This window comes from Melopsittacus undulatus, chromosome 3, assembly GCF_012275295.1.
Source record: "Melopsittacus undulatus isolate bMelUnd1 chromosome 3, bMelUnd1.mat.Z, whole genome shotgun sequence".
Lineage (NCBI taxonomy): Eukaryota > Metazoa > Chordata > Aves > Psittaciformes > Psittaculidae > Melopsittacus > Melopsittacus undulatus.
The window spans coordinates 66722090-66740627 of record NC_047529.1 but is presented as its reverse complement, the minus strand read 5'-3'; positions in this window follow the sequence as shown (position 1 = coordinate 66740627).

The following is an 18538-nucleotide window of genomic DNA, read 5'->3' as shown; positions in this document are numbered from 1 at the left end:
ACGAGAAGTATATTCAGTCTGTAGTATCATAGGCTTCCCTCCTCTCCCTGATATCTCTGCACATCCACCCCACACACCGTGCAATCAGCTTATGGATACACCAATTGCACATCAATAATCTGCTCCCTTGTGGGCTGTGGCTTTCGCAAAGGACTAAGGTCTTCTTTTTACATTTTACAGATGTAAATGGAGCTCAGCTTCCCACCCGTTTTCTGTCTTGATTATTCCTTTTATACAGGCCCACGCAATTTTTAACAACATTGCAGCCAACTGAAACTTCAGATTAACAGTTACACCTTCGTGTGCTGGCAAGAAGAAAACAGCTCTGCACTTCTGGTGGGCAGACTGTTTTCTGAGCTAACCTGGGTGCAGCTGCACAGAGGCAGTGGTTAGCATTTGCTTTTCCTTGGTTCATGGGCTTTTTGATTAGCTCAGATGAACAACCAGCAGAGGGGAAAAATGTCTTCTTGGTGGTATAGGCTAACAGTTTCTGTTAGCCTGTACTGCATATGGAATTCTAAGGCTGCCCAGAAAAATGAATAAGAAACTAGGTCTGACTGTCTTTGAGGGCTATTCATGGGACATCTGAGCTTTAAAAGGGTGCCTCAGCTGCTGTATATATTGAAAAACCTAATCCTGCCTGTAATACTAATCTGTGCATGTTTCTTTTTTTCCTTCTTGCTCATACAAATGAAGTAAATAGACACAGGTGAGAAAATAGAAACATAGAGGGGTTGAGGTGTGACAGTATTAAAAGCTACCTGGATTTCTTAATTTTGCAGAACTGAGATGCAGAGACATCTGTGATTAACTGCATTCATTGTCCTATATCCAGCTGGTAGATTTTAAATAGGGATGGTCAACAAAGTATGTTGTGCATGTGCATTCTGACAGCACATGTATTCACTAAAAAGCACATAAAACAATTGTCACAAAAACATTTTTTTATATCACAACTAGTCATCTGCCAGCAAGATGCCAGAAAGAGTGTTAAAAATACTGTATATATTCAGCTCAAAGCATGTTTACATTTGCAATATGTTCTTTTATGTGAAAGAACAGAGACAGAATGAAAGGAGAATCCTTCTCTTGGTAATGACTGTTTTAATATCTGTCCAAAGATTTGTAAATAATGCAGCACTAAAAAAATTTAGTAATAAGAAGAAATCACTATCTCTTATTAAAATTGAGTCATTTTTCCGTTTTACCTGAGATATGTCTTTAAGCTTTATATTTATTTAAGAAGCTCCCTTCTATTCATGTCCTAATACAAGCAATATGAAAATTTATAACATCTCAGAAAATTACCCTATGGTACACCAGGTTCCCTCTTTTTCAAAAAAAATGCAGATCTGAACAGGGATTTTTAATCTACCAGTAGATTAGGTCCAAGGAACAGGACAAATAGACCATGAAAACTTCTTTTGATTACTACTACAAACTTCCCTTATTAATGGGGTGCTGAGAGATATATTAGTGAAACATTCCTGTTCAAATAGGCCAAAACCCCTTTTCACAAGTTTCTCAGATACTTTCTTAAGGAAAAGACATGATGAGAAAATAGTGGAGGATTATATTTTATCTTAATTGAAAAGACTTTTAGGTGTGGCTTATTCATTAAAAACCACACCAAAACAAAAGAACAATAAAACAAACAAATAAATAAACAAACCACCAGGTGATTATTAAGCAATATTATATTACAGTGTTCTGGAGAGAAGTGGTAACTCATGGCTGATGTACCATCAAGGAATTTTATCTTCTTGTTTATATTTAGTGTGCCCAAAAGTGACACATGCTCTGTGCCAAACTGTGAAATGCTTTCATTCTATTTGTTGGTGTAGTGAATAACAGTGCATTTTGTGTGATTACTTACAGTTGGGTGAGATTAAAAGATTTAATGTAGGAAAGGAAAACAGTAGTAAACCTTGCATGCTACAATACAGAATACCAACATAACAAAGGATGCCCCTGAGGCTTTCTCCAGGGTTTTAATTCTCAGATCAATCTTAAAATGAAATATTTGTTAAAAAGCTTAAAAGTTTCCATTTTCAGAAAGCAATGAATGATGAGTTGGAGATCGTGAGTACTGCATTATGACTCTGTCCAGGAGTCCTGATTTGTAGAAATCAAAACCCAAGCATAGATGCATCAGGTTATCCTGGTGGGCCAAGAAAAGGGCATCCGCCAGCTGGGCATCCGCCAGCTCTTCAAGCTTTTCTGCTCCCCACACTTCAAGAGAGGCACCAGTTTCCCTGGTAAAGAAATCTGAGCGCACTTTTCAAATGGGATTTCTGATGCACTCTGAGTAACCAGACAGCATGTTGCAGGCCTCAGGGCTTAGCATGCTGTGCAGTAGAAGGCAGCAGAGATACACCCCAGAGAAGTCATTAAGTCATGCCTGTGTAGGGGGTTTTAGGGAGTTGCAAGTGTAGGTGAGACAGCATACTGAAAATCCTTGCTTCAATGTTACTGTCCAAAGATTTTACAGGTCTGTTTTGTGTTAATATTGGTAACCAGGGGGAATAACCTGGGCTGCTAAACAAGTTTTGATTTGCAACTTCCCCACACTCAGCAGTACTGAGAGCACTGACAGCTTCAAAAAAAGGTAAAAGGTCTGAAAGAGGTAGTCTGTGTACAGATCATAGAATCATAGAACAGTTAGGGTTGGAAAGGACCTTAAGATCATATAGTTCCAACCCCCCTGCAATGGACAGGGACACCTTGCACTAAACCATGTCACCCAAAACTTTGTCCAGCCTGGCCTTGAACACCACCAGGGATGGAGTATTCACCACTACTTTGAGCAACCTGTTCAACGGACTCACCACCCTCACAGTAAAGAACTTCTTCCTTATATCTAACCTAAACTTCCCCTGTTTAAGTTTTAATCCCTTGCCCTTTATCCCATCACTACAGTCTCTAATGAAGAGTCCCTCTCTGGCATCCTTGTAAGCCCCCTTCAGATACTGGAAGGCTGCTATGAGGTCTCCATGCAGCCTTCTGTTCTCCAGGCTGAACAGCCCCAACTTTCTCAGCCTGTGTTGATACATAAGGTGAGCATGAGTCTCCTCCTATCTGTATATAGAGAGCTTTATCCACAGATCATGTAATATAGTTATAAGCAATATATTCTTAGATCTTTTATGGGAATAAAAATCAACAAGAAAATACTACAAACAGTAAACTGTATGAAATCTTGCAAGTGGCCTCTTCCCTGCAGTCTTTAGTTGGCAGGTACACAGAGATGGAAACAGAGAATCAAAAAAATATTCTTGTGCAATTAGTCTTTTATGAATTTTATTTAGAAAGATATAATGGGTCTTCTTTGTTTTAGGAAATGTGAGCCAGTGAGGAACATGGGATTGAATGTCTCTTGTATATAGTATGGGTAATTTTTTTTTCCCTCCTGTTAATCACACAGTTCGAACTGTAGCTTGTGACTGCAAGTCTTGAGTGACTAATCTGAAGAAACAGTTACATACTACTCTGTTGTCAAGGAAACTGTCCTAATCACCAGCTATACCACTGTACTGTAATGTTTCTCACATTCATGGTAAAAATGGGCCATTCTGCAGAGACACAGAAAGGGAAAAAAACAGCTATAACAAGCCATTGACAAGAGTCTTTACCTGGGAGGGAAGACACTTCCAGCCTCTGGTTCCTGCTTTAAATACTGTTGGTGTATTTTACCCTATTATAAGTTTGGATCAGTGAGGTATAAATCTCCAACTCTATCCCGAGGGCTAGTCTGGATTTCAACAACTATTTCACATTAGGGACTGCAAGCCCTACCTAAATAATTTGAAAATAGCTTGAATATAATTGTAGTGGGGTTTGGTCTTGTTTTTTTTTTTCTTAATAGATAGGATATAATTACTTCTAAAACAAATAATAAAATGATTTTACAAGAGAAAAACCATATAACTGTGAATTGAAAAGCTTATCTACTTTGTCAACAGCTAAAGGTAGTAAGATGACTCCTACTGAATCAGTGGTAAATCAGTCTTTCTTTCTGAAGTAAAAGCTCAGAAGTAGAATAATGGCATATTCATGATACAGGAGACAATACATTACATTTTGCAAATAACACTGAAGACATATAATTTAATTTGAGGAACAGCATGAAACAATATAATCCATAGAAGGTAACAGCCTGATTTTTATTATTCAAATTAGGAAGGGTGACAATAGGAAAAAAAAGCAGATACACAGTTTTAATATTGTATCTACAAACAAATACTTGCTTGACATACATAAAGAAAATGCATAAAGAGGGACATAATTATTCCTGTCCTGGCTACACTTGAAATATTGTGATCAGTTATGGTAATTTCTGTATTAGGAATATATTGCAAAGAAGTTGAAGGCAGCTATGAGAAGAATCTTAAAAAAGTTTTTAGACAGCTTTGACAGAAAAGTCACCAAGAGAAAGTCGAAGGTCATATACAGCATGCATGCAGAAATGGACAACCAGTTAAGAGCAGCACTGAAAATCCCACCAATATAAATACCAAATTTAACTCAGAATTTCTTTTCTTTTTTTTTTCTTTTTCAAAATAAATTCTTAAAGAATCTAAATATCTGGAACATAATATAGTAAGTGGTCGCCAGTACAGATCTTTCAACAGACTGCAGTAGACTCTGAATAAAACTCTGAAATGTAATTGAATGTTTTAGATGCTTATAGAGAAAAGAAAAAACGTTAAATTAGATCTGAGTTTAATATTACAGCTGTGGTTATCTCTGAGTTTCATGGATAAGAAATTTACCTCCTCACTGATTTTGTAAATGAAGATCAAGATGAATTCAGAAAGTCACTTTGATATGTAAGAGTGAAAGATTTGATGCTTTAAAGAAACAGCCCTTCAGTCAAAAGTCAAAGGAACGCAGTAATGTTTTCAACATTTTTTTCCAGTTATAACTATATTGAGCAATGGGTTATTATTAGACAGATTGAGGTAATCCTGAGAGTCATCTGACAAAAAAGGATATCTGACAAAACCTCATACAGGATCTCTGCACTCAACAGAGACCCGGCAATTACAATGAAAAGAATCTATCGATTCACTTCCTCCTCAAGTAGACTCCACGTTGACTACACAGACTTGCTTTGTCTGTGTAGTTTGTTTAAAGTGAATGTTTCATATATAGATGTATACATTGTGGGCAGTTAAACTTTGGGTCAGGGAAAGATGCTGAATGTGAGAAGACAGATTTACTGACTAGTGGTAATGTATATGGGATAAAGACAGCCTTTTTCATGTTCTCTTCTTTAAAGCTATGGAAACAAAATGTCAGGAGAGAAATCACAGGGAAATTGTCATGAATATAAATGCCTTTCAGTCAGTAGAGCATCAATGGAACTAATATAGGAGCTTGGATGTTTTCCTTTCAGGTCAATTGGCTACAAACTGGCTTCACTCAACTTCTCTCTGTGTGCTAAGATCAGGTATTTTCCTCTCTGAATAGGCTTAAATCAGTCTTGTGGCTTTACTGTATTGCAAGGATATACAATGACACACCTTTGAATCACACTATTCATAGAACTGTAGAATGTTTTGGGTTGGAAGGGACCTTAAAGATCACCTAGTTCCAACCTTCCTGCTGTGGGCAGGGACACTTTCCACTAGACCAGGTTGTTCAAAACCCCATCCAACCTGGTCTTGAACACTGCCAGGGATGGGGCAGCCACAGCTTCTCTAGGTAACCTGTAACAGTGCCTCACCACCTTCTCAGTAAAGAATTTCCTCCTAATATCTAATCTTAATCTACTGTTTTTCATCTTAAAGCCATTCCCCCTTGTTCTATCACTATATGTCTTCGTAAAACGTCCCTGTGTGGCTTTCCTGGAAGCTACCATCAGATACTAGAAGGCTGCTATGAGGTCTCCACGCAGCCTTCTCTTCTTGAGACTGAAAAGCCCCAACTTTTTCAGCCTGTCTTCATACGGGAGGTGCTCCAGTTCCCTGATCATTGTCATGGCCCTCCTCTGGACTTGTTCCAACAGTTCCATGTCCTTCTTATGTTGAGAACACCAGAACTGTACACAATACTCCAGGTGAAGTTTCACAGGAGCAAAGTAGAGGGGCAGAATCACCCTCTTTCAAGCTGCTGGTCACGCTCCTTTTGATGCATCCCAGGATACGGTTGGCTTCCTGGGCTGTGAGTGCACACTGCTGGCTCATGTTGAGCTTCTCATTGACCAGCAGCCCCAAATCCTTCTCTTCAGGGCTGCTCTGAATCCATTCTCTACCCAACCTGTAGCTGCACCTGCTATTGCCCCAGTCCATGTGTAGGACCTTGCACTTGGCTTGGTTGAACTTCAGGAGGTTTGTGCTGGCCCATCTCTCATGCATGTCAAGGTCCTCTGTATGGCACCCCTTCCCTCCAGCATATCAGGAAAACCACATAACTTAGTGTTGTTGGCAAACTTGCTGAGGACACACTCAATCCCACTGTCAATGTTGCAAACAAAGATGTTGAACAGTGCCAGTCCTGATGCTGATCACTGAGGAACACCACTTGTCACTTGGTCTTTACTTGGACATCAAGCAGTTGACCAAAACTCTTTGAGTGCAACCATCCAGGCAAATCTTTATTTGCCAAGTGAATCCGTCAAATATGTGATCTATGTCTCTCCAGTTCAGAGACAAGGATTCCATGCAGGACCTTGTTGAATGCTTTGCACAAATCCAGGTAGATGATGTCATGTAATAGCTGTGGCAGGTGCAGGAAAAATTGCTTGTACAGGTCATATTTACTCAGATGCATTGCCAAGCCTTGTAGTATTCATGAGCCTGTAATATAGTCCAGAAGAAAATGTCTCCTTCTTGAGAAAGGAGTAGGCTTTGCAGAAGCCAAATTGTAAAAGCCTTGCAGGGGTTTTGAGCCCAAAATCTGGAAATATCAAAATTAAGCTGGAACAGATAACTAAATAAGTAAATAAGTTATGCCATGATGGCCCATTAGAGTTTAACAATATGTTGTCTTTTAGATAACTTTCAGTTTGCTAATTTAAAAATTGCAACCATATGAAAGCTTTCAGAGTGACAGCACATTTGTTTGTAGTTCAGTATTTGAATATGCCAAATATTGATTCTATTAAGCTATTATAAAGCTTAACATCTACATCAGACACATTTTCTCTTTGCATGAACACAAAGGCATAATGTTCTATGTTTTGCTGATATCTGCATGATTAACTACATTTGTTTTCTATTTACCACAGAAAGCTGTGCTCTGAGAAACTTATTTGAAACATTCAAACTTTCACTTGGGGACCTTTCTCACAATGCAATGACCAAAGAGCAGTAGATCTCAGTAATCAGAAATCTCCAAGGACCCCAATTCTTACAGCCTCATTAGTAGTGTCTTAATTAGTTGTCACCCAGACAAAGATGGGTGACATTCCATCTGAGCATAACAAGCATTGACTTGTTAAACTCATAGGGAATGGGCTGAAGAGCAGCTAATGTGCTCTCAAAATGTCGCATTCTGTATGCAGGCTCTATTATATGGTACTTTTGTTTAAAAAGGTTAGTCTAAGTAAAAGACAAGTGGTCTTCTGACCTCTTTTAGCTCTCTTAGTAGGCTCTGTGGCTTTGCATTTATTTCAGGAGGATAAGAATATTGTTTCAGAATATTTCATGTAAGCATATTCCTTTTTATAAGTGCAATTTCTGCTATATATGTATATTTACACATGCTTTTGTATGTCTTTCCAAATGAAACACATTATCTTTATATGTGGTATTTATATAATTATGCATGTAGAGAGAAATGTGTATATGTTAAAAAGGCAACTGAAAAGTGGTGTTGCTTAGTGTACACAACTGCAAGCTACTAAATTACTTAACATGAATGTGAGTCTTTTTCATAGCTGTCCTGATGCTAATAAAAATGAATAATTTGCTGTTTCTAGTTTAAGTAGTGAATGTACATCTGTCTTGAGCAGGGAGGCTGGGTAAGATGATCTCCAAAGGTCTCTTCCAATCTAAATTATTTTGTGTCCCTTGTTACACACAGATAATTGTGCTCACATGCACACACACATTTCCCAAGAAAAATTGGATTACAAAAATGTGTTGATGATAAATAATTGCATATTTACATGTCCAGGTGTCTTGATAAAATAGAGATTAAAAATACACTCATTTAAAGGGAAGATAGATACAAGTGGTATATATACAGCAGGGTTAGGATCAAACTTTCTGGTACTTGGAGAGATGGTGCCTTTTGTGATTATGAACTTTGGTGTCCGTAGTTTGGAAGAAGAAACTTTTTCACAGAGTAAGGTGTTCCAAAAATCTGTACAAGAGAAGGAACAAACTGTTTTACTTCAAATGCTTGTTCAACATCTTTGTCAGTGACATGGACAGTGGGATTGAATGTGCCCTCAGCAAGCATACCGATGACACCAAGCTGTGTGGTTCAGTTGATATGCTGGAGGGAAGGAATGTCATCCAGAGGGACCTTGACATGCTTGTGAAGTGGGCTGATGCCAACCTCATGAAGTTTAACCATGACAAGTGCAAGGTCCTACACCTGGGTCAAAGAAATCCCAGGCACAACTACAGGTTGGACAGAGAAGAGATTCAGAGCTGCCCTGCAGAGAAGGACTTGGGGGTGTTCTCTTCTCAGCCTGGAGAAGAGAAGGCTGTGTGAGACCTCATAGCAGCCTTCCAGTATCTGAAGGGGGCCTACAGGGTTGCTGGTGAGAGACTATTCATTAGGGACTGTAGTGATAGGACAAGGGGTAACCGGCTCAGACTTAAACAGGGGAAGTTTAGATTGGATATAAGGAAGAAATTCTTTACTGTTAGGGTGGTGAGGCACTTGGAATGGGTTGCCCAGGGAGGTAGTGAATGCTCCATCCCTGGCAGTGTTCAAGACCAGGTTAGATGAAGCCTTGGGTGATAGGGTTTAGTGTGAGGTGTCCCTGCCCATGGCAGGGTGTTGGAACTAGATGATCTTAAGGTCCTTTCCAACCCTAACTATTCTATGATTTTATGATTCGTATTAAAGTTATACACAAGTTTAATTATGATGATAATTATGGTATTATTGTTAGCATTATTATCATTATTATTAGTGTTATATCCTGTTAGACTTCTGAATGACTTCAGATCCTGATTTGCCTGCATTGGCAGGAATCTCTGTGTCCCTATGAATGGATGAGGAATTTGTCCAAAAAAAGAAGTCAATTTTTATAAATAATTTAGAGCAACTAAAATGATAGAATCTCAAAGATTTTTCTAAAGGTTGCTACAAATTTGATCCTTATATGTTTACAGGGCTGTGTTGAAAGGTTTTATTTTTGATTGTTTTTTCTAAATGATATTTGAACCTCACTGATACAAAATTTCCCCTATGTATTTTCTGACTGTTCCACAGCTACCCCTGAGATAGACTGGCCATACATTCCTTTAAACCCTTTAACCAGTATGGTAAAATTACCTATGAGATGAAAAAGCTATGCTTCTTCAGACAATAAAATAGCTCAGACTATTATCAGCGCATGACTCACACAAAAATGTGTTATTGTCATCTTCACTAGTTTGTCAAATGTACTGAATGAGGTAGGTTACTGAAGCAAGGGAGAGAATTTCTCAATGAGAGAAAAGGTAAAGAATAAATTAAACCGTACTTGAAAGAAACGAGTAGAAGAGCCCTTCACCTGCTCCATCATCATCTGCTGGACTGACACATTGGGTGATAACCCTCAGTAATCAAAAGTGTCTCCTGGGTTGTTGATCTTTTAGGCAGAATAGTAGCTTGCACTAAAACATACATTTCTAGTAAAGAAGATTTTTTTTTTCTTTCATGGAGAATACAGTGATGTGTTTCAGAATCCCATAATCACATAATATCTGAGGTTGGAATGGACCACTGTAGGTCATCTAGTCCAACCTCCCTGCTCAAGAAGGGTCACCTAGAGCATATTGCTTAGGATTGTGTGCAGTTGGCTCTTAAATATCTGCAAGGAAGTAGACTTTAGAACCTTTCTGGGCAACCTATTTGAATGCTCAGTCACCCTCACAATAAAAAAATTCTTCCTCATGTTCGGGTGGAACTTCCTGTGTTGCCTCTCATGCTATTGCCTGGCACCACCAAGAAGAGTCTGGCCCTATGCTCTTGACATACTTCCTTCAGACACTTGTAGCTGTGTCGTCAATATCTTGAAGGCATTCCACTCTAAAATATGCTCCTTACTCTCATAATTTCTTTCGGTAAGGATTTGCATTAAGGAGAGTAAAGGCAAGGTAGCTAAGGTACAGGAGCTTATTTGCTTGCTTAAGCAGAAATACTTTATTAGAAAAAATAGCAAAAGAAAGAAGGAACTCACTACGTGACAAATACCTAAGCAACACTGGGATTGAAATTGTTTGTCATATGCCTTTTTCCTGAAAACACCTCTCATACATTTATCTTGTATATCAGTTGTCAGCTGGTATGGTTTAAAAGGTCAGGTGTGTTAGGACAATTGTTAGTACAATAAATCAAGATCTATTTGGAAATGAGAGGCAAACAAAAAAAATATTCTGTTGTTCCACAGTAGTGATCTGAGTCTGGGGTGCAACAGGTTTCTCTTTTCCTGCACGATGTCACAATCAAGTAATTTTATACATTGTGCCCTGCAAATGAAAACACCTCATTATTACTTCCGCATTAAACAAACATTTCTATGTGTAATGGTTCGGCTCTTATTTTGTGGACCCAGATAACAAATCTTGAGGTAAACCTCTTCTTGCCTTTTCAGATCACAAAAGGATGACCAGCTACCAGAAGAGCATTTGCAGCCTTGCACACTCAAACTCGTTTCTGCTGTTGCTATGGATTTTTCAGCAACTATTTCAACAAGATTTCTAAATCTAGCTGACTTCCAGGGCAGGATGAACTCTTGCACTCACTCCTGCATATAGTCCTTTTAGCCTTCTTTTACAGTCATAAATTCAGCTAAGCAAACTGTAGTGAAATATTTACTGAGAGTTGATGCTATTTTATAGCTTACTTAGTCCAGTTAATTATATTCAGTAATTATACTGTTCTGTTTTTATAAACATGAAGATTGTATTATGTGTAGTCAGATCTACTATAGAATATAAGCTAATTGTTATTTCCTTGTGACAACTTCTTTTTTTTTCCATTTTTAAGGCAATAGACCATCAATAGATAATAGATATTGGTGGTAATTTCCTGTGTTGACACACTTTTCATCCATATTTATACAGGCTCTGTCCTTTGAGATTCATTATTCCATTCATCTTTTTACTGGAGGTGAATATGCTCATTTTTTGAGTGTTTTGCATGGTCTCTTAAATCCCATATGGGAATCCAGAATTGTGAAATAATTACATAGTATGAGGAATTTTATTTACTCACCTGCTTAAAGATTAATAAATGCAAGAACTGTTGAGCAGATGACTGGGGTTTTACTATGTCAATGTCCTGTTAAAACAGTCTTTTTGTACATTATGTAGAGAAGGGGTTTTTATGCTCAAATGTACAAATTAATGTGCATGCTACTTTCATAAAAGATGTTGCAAAAACTAATCAACTTTTAAAGTTATCTTTTATTTTATTAGTAGAAAAGTCATGGTTTTGCATCTAAATGCATGCTGATAAATATACCAGCATAAAAATGCCTTCCTGAAAGAATCTCAGTATATGAATATGAATTTGATTTAAGTTTGGGAGTAAATTTTAATTATGAAGTTCTACAAATTCAGCTGATATTTTTGATTGCTATTTTATCTCTATTCTCTTGATGATTTTGATCATGATGAGGTTTTTAATTTCATGACTATATAGCATTAGTGAATAAGGCACCTTATTATTCAATGAGAATTTATTTTTAAAGAAATGCGGCTTCTCCAAAATCTTATAAAACTGAATTCGTCTCATATACTATGTAATCTTTTAAGAGAAGATATTATGATAATGTACATTGATATAGTCACATAAATGGATTAACCATTCATAGAAATTTTATTAACATAATAAAGATAATATAGGATAAAAATCGACAAAAAATTGTAAGCAGATTTACAGAGTGGCTTTATACCAAAGTTTGGTACACAGGTTTGCTGTAGTACTGCTTCTGTACTGCCATTGCTCATAATACTTCAACCTTTTACATTTTCATACCTCTGAAGACACCAAATTTCAACATCTAAAGCAAAAAAGAAAATAAGAAATCTCTATCATGAAAGACAAGAAATGTTAAAATTGTGGACTTCTAGGTCTTTCTTGAAACTCTTTTGATGTTCTTATGCCAGCACAGCCCATCAAATGTTCTATAACCAGGTACAGAGGAGAGTACATACTACAGAGGAAGTTCCAGTCTTCATGGTGGGAATGTAAAAACATTAAGCAATGCCCATTGTGGTTCATTATAGTTGGGTTTTTTTGTCTTAAGACAGTCTTCACTACAATATATTCACTACAATACTGCTTGGGAAAGGAGCTTGGTGGATGGAGACATGAAATTGGACAATGAGCTCTGTTAAATGTAGTTAAGATTTAACAAATACCATGCTCGAGAATTTCTGACTTCTTCCCTGATAACCCTTGTGTTTATCAGGTAGAGATGAAGATGTTTTTAACTTGGTATCCGTATTTTAAAAAATTTTTACTCTTCTCTCCTTTCCATCCATTTTATAATACATTAATTCATGATGTAGAAGTTTGTTGGCCTTTTTTTTTTTTTGGTTGTTGCTTTTTGGTTTTGTTTTTTCATTCTTTCTTTCAGAGAGGATGTTGCATTAAAACATATTGATTCTGACACAATCAATGTCAGGAATAGTTACAAGTTAGGGGAGCTTTTAGAAAATAATGAGTCTTATAGAATAAAAGGTCCATGTCATTCCACACACTGTGTCTACACAGAATTAATATTTTAGCATGAAAATCATGACAAAGTAGATGCCAAGATTTTCCTTGCATCATCTGGGACAAGATGATGTTTAATTCATACCTAATGACCTGCTAATTTCTCTGTTTATGGCCACAAAGAAGTAATTCAGCAGATTGGGTTGTGTTTTTATTTTCCTCTAGATTAACTGTAATTCTATAAATCATTAGATAGGTATGTGGGTAGATACAGAGATATGTGCATCCATATATCTACAGAAAATTACTATTAGTGCAGAATAAGATTGATCATCTGTGGTACAGATGCACCTGAACTGACCTAATGGAAAACAGGTGATGTTTGGCATGATCAATCAGCTGACACAGCTTCTGCAGCCTTGTCCTCAAAAACCTGGGAATTGATGGCAAGGAAAAAAAAATTGTCTACTCTGTAAGAAACAAGCTCTAATTAGGAAGTTCTAATCAACTTCATTTTTTTGCAGACCCTCCCAGACCCATATGATCTCATTGGACCTATTTATATATCACAGTCCTTAGCTGGTTTTGTGCTGGGAAGGAGTACCAGCTTGAGAACTTTGCTATGCATAGGGCAGATTGTTTCTGGACCCAAGGTATCCATACTTAGAAGCCATCCCATAAACTGAAACAGACAGGAGGATGGTATCGAGTTTGTGGAAGAGCAAGAAACAGTAAGCTTGTGACTTCCACTGTCAGGGACTTTCTACCATGCTGTGTTTTCCAACATGCCATTGTTGCAAAATAAAAATGGCATTGACTAGTCAGAGCAAATTCAACTGAGGACCACCACCATGATGATTAAAAGCTGGAAAATGTAATGTATGAGAGGAGGTTGAAACAACTGTGTTCTAAGGAGGGATCTTACTGCTGTCTTCAACCACCTAATGAGGGTGTGTAGAAAAAAGAGAGCCACACTGTTCTTGGAAGTCAGCAGTGAAAGGACAAGAAACAGCAGGGCCAGTGGAGGAAATTCTGCATATATATTAGAAAGAATAAGATCAGAGTAAGTGCAATCAAACACTAGAACAGGTTTCCCAGAAAGGCCGTGAAATTTTGTCCTGAACAACTTGCTTTAAGCTGCTTGTACTTTAACCAAGTTTGACCTTCAGAGGTGGAAATCCAAGTGCAGAAATGTTTAAGTATGTGTAGCAGATGACAGTTCCACCAAAGTGCTCTGCTTTTAAGTAGATCTTTATCAGCACCATAACAGATACTTCATTGGCTAGAACGTTATTGAAACTTATGAGTTTAATGCTTTATTTTTTTTTTTCCAAGAATGTTAGTGGGAATGCTTCCAGAGGAGACAGCTGAGAAAATAGGAGTTTCCAAATCCCCAAAACAAAGCACCCATTTCCAACCAGGTCAAAAATAAGAGAACATTGCTGACTATTTTCTTGAATACATACATATATGCATGTGTATGTGTGTGTGTGTTTGAGAGAGAGAAAGAGATGGAGTAACAGAACAATAGGAAAAGTAAATAGCAAAATTAAAAAGGGGTGGGACTTCCCAGTACTGCAAGTCTGCTGAAAAAGAAAGCTATAAAGTCAGGACAGTAGCTGAAAAACGCCTCGGGACTGTGAACAAATAAAATTTGTGGTGGTTTAATTCTTTATATAAACAAGGTAACATGATGATTGCATTCATATTAATAGGATATAATGAAAAATACTTGATTTCATCAGTACAGCATCCTCTGAATTCGAGCTACCCGCTAAATCATTATTTTATGGATATTTAGGGGGGAAGTAATAATGGGTATTTATTAGAACTGAGAGAAAATATCTCCATACCCTAAATTGTGCATCCAGCTGTTTCCTCTGATCCCGCTTGGACAAGTGAATCCTGTCATTTTTTATTCAAGCTTCCTAATTTTAAGATGCTCACAGTATTTATCTAAAAAGTGTTTCTTTTAACCACACTTACAAAAGCAGTTGTGAGGCAGTGGCCTAGATTGTGCATCTGCCTTGGCAGACAGCTCTGAGCTGTTGAATTCCAGCTGCAGAGGGAAAAATGTAAGTTGCCAAAAATATTAACCTGTCTTTATGGGAAAAAAAAAAAAAAAGAAAAATTACATTTTTTTTAGATGAATGCTTTTCTTTCTCTGTTTTCTCAGCTAATGCTCTTAAGCTGGGAGGGAAAGATAGCATGAGAGTGACTGCAGAAGAAAAGGAATAATATTCCTTTTTTGTAGTTCTTTCTGACTCACAGTACAAATCAGCCAAATCTGGAAACTATTGTTCTACTGTTCTCCCAAATCTCGAGAATCTAGTCTAACAAGAATTCCTGTAAACATGGAATTTGGCCTTAATTAAGCATTTGTTTAATTTCAAATATGTGAGAAGTCTTACAAGATAAAAAACTTTTCTAGACCAGTTTTTTTTTGCAGATTTTTGTAGGCTTTCGTCCTCAACAAAAAAACATTCCTATTTTTAGCACAACCCTTTGCAACAAGGAAGCCATTTGAATTCTAAGATGACTGATATCAGTATACCTTTTTCTCTTAAGTGGTGAAATCTTTTGCCCTTCAAGTTTTCCATTTCAAAGCAGAATCAGTAGTCAGGTCCTTTACTCTTGAAGGATTCTATCTGATTATTAAGGGAAGCAGGATTTCACCTTCTGTCATACAAAAGAGCTCATACATACATTTACTGGCTGCTATATTGCACTTCAGATGTAAGAAATGAGTCTCAGCAGTACATGTGCATAAAAGATATTTCTCTAAGAGAGCATTACTCTTATGTCCATAACCATCCATCCTCTCCAAGACTACAGGTCTTTTCTAGTTGTTGTAACACTTTAAATTTTAAAATAAAATATGAAATATAGACAATGAGTCATATCTAAGCAGACTAACAGAAAAATGGAATAGTTCTTGTCTTCCTCTCCTTTTCCACAGAGGGTTTGACCAGATAATCTTTTCAGGTCCCTTCCTCCAGTATTCTGTGATTCTGTGACTTTCAGTTACCCCTTAAAAACTACAGGTGTCCTTTTATTGCAAAATTCCGATTGAAGTCAAAAGGAATAGGACAAGGTCTGAAAGTTATAAAAATACATTTCCAGACAGAACAGAATGGAAATTTAGGTAATGATTTGGAACTTCTGCAATTGTAGGTTAAGCCTTCAAAACAACTGATTCCTTCTGAAAGTCATTGTAGGTGAACATGAAAATTACTCTTACAAGTATAGCAAGTTGACATCACGAAAGCATAAGTAATGACTTGTACACCAAAGAAAAAAACCATCTTCTGTTTTTTCTCTAGAGAAAAAACACAAAAACAAACAGAGGGCAGTCAGGTTTGTCTAGGTGAGCTATGAATCAAAGTTTATTTTGATATACTTCATTTTTTTTTTGCAACTGATTCTTTGATCCAAAAAAAAAAACCCTAAAGAAAACTTAATCAGACTTTTTTAGAATAGTATGCAAAAACTACACCAAAGGCAGGTTGATTTTAGCAATTAAGAATTTCTTTCAAAATTAAGAATATAGTAACCCTGAATCCAGATCATCCTTTATTTTCTTCTTCTCTTTACAGCTTCATCATAAAAAAAGAAAGCAACCATTGAGAGGAATAGTTATGTCTGAATTATCCTATCTGCCCTTAGAAGTGAAAGTGAATGTGAAATCATCAACCTGAATTTATCAGAAGTAGGAGCATAGAGGTTACTATACTGGAAAAAACAATTTGTCCATCAAGTCCTATAAAGTATATCTGCCTCAGCCCAGTAACTGAAACACAGAAAGAGGAATGTAGAGACATGGAATATTCAAATAGATAATGTTTTCCTTATTTCTGTCTATGCATGGTTTATTTTAAATATATTTTATTTATTTATTTATTTATTTATAATTGTGGTGCTTTGAGTTTGCCACTTAATATATTACAATAATCATTTGCTGAAGAAGCCAGCTGCTTTCACAAGCAGCAGTCATAGCAACCAATCTCTTCCTATGTTGAAAGCCAATTTCCACAATTTATAGGTAATTCTGTGGGGTTTTTTTTCCTGTATTATAAAGCCAGTAGAGCCATTCAGCAAAATCTTAAACTTCAGAAATATACATTTTCCTTTGCTAAGGGAATTGATACCATTTATACAGAAAGGAAATTCTGAATCAATAATTTCATTTAGCAGTGATCGTCTTCTGTTGTGCTTCTCAGTCTTGCAAAAGTTTGAAGATGGAATCTGGTTAAGATTATTATCAAAAGTGCATGGAAGACATCAGTAAAGTTTGTAAATGACGAGTTTGGGTCAGGAATCTGTGTGACTAATGTCCACTTCAGTAAAAATGAAAAGTGTTCAATCAAAGGCTGAATTGGATTTCTAAGCATCATATATAGTAGATGTCTGATGTGATGTTCAAGACAACAGGATCATTACTTTGCTAAATAGTACTGGCCAAAGAGCATGTTGTGACAATTCTTCATTTAATATTGCATTACCAAGTTAATAGCTGTTAGGGGAAACGTCTACATGTGGAGAAAATCACTTGTTTTCCCTCGAAATCTTGGTGCAGTGAAATCTTTTTTTTCCCCCCACTAATCCTCAGACAGCTCAGATATGCCTTAGGGAGAGAATAATTTGAGGGGAAAAAAAAAAAAAAGAAAAAGAAAAAAGAGGTGACTGTGTCATTTTTGAAAGTCTACTGTTAAAGGGTAATATACAACATTATTACAAGTATCAATCAGGTAAATTTATCTCAAGCAGTGGTGCCAAAAATCTCAATGCTGTTGATGAATTTGGATCAAATGATCACTGTGAAGATGCAGGTTCATGACTCCTGAGAAGAAGCTGTCCTTGACCATCTATTATATTGTGTTCTGAGGCAGGGGGGCAATACTCTGACTCATTTACTTCCATTTGCTTAGTATGAATTGAAACTTTGCCTAGATATTTGAATCTGGAAACAGGATCACCAAACCTCACAGTTGCAGAATATTTCTTTTAATCTTCCTTTCGTAGTTTCTGCTAGGTTTGTAAGGCTGGTAAAGAATTTGCATAATAATGTAGGCCGATTTCTAGTAAGTTATTATCACAGAGGGCAAGTCAAATCTAGACTTTCACTCAAGTAAGTCATTAGCAAAGATCTCTGAATCATATCAAGATGACTGGAATGTTTATATCTATGATAGCCCCACTTTACATGAACAATTACTTTAATAAGTGTCTGTGATAAAGCATACATTAATTTAATTAAGAGATTATATGAATTGAAAAGAACATTGTCACAGGATTATAGTCTCTGGCTTCTATATGAATACTAGGGCAATGGAATAAATGGTAAATGCACACAGAAACATTTCAAGAAGAGATGCTTTTCGTTATGTGGTTCTTGCTACTTGGTTATAAACATTTCTACCAATATTTTTATGTAAATCTGAAGCTTGAGCTACATCTAGGATAATTTGATGTTTGCAAAATAAGGCATTTAACCCTACTATTTTGCTTAGACAGAAACCAGAGAATGTTTGCCTCAAGTGAACTCCAAGTTCTCATTTTTTCAAAAAGCTATTTCCCACTTTTTCCTTAATTTTCCCCACTTGCAGAAATGACTCACTTGGGTCATTTCTATCTAATAAATGTGGTAATAGCCTCATCTCACTGATTCTGAACTTACCTGACTCTAGCAGATTTACTGAAATTT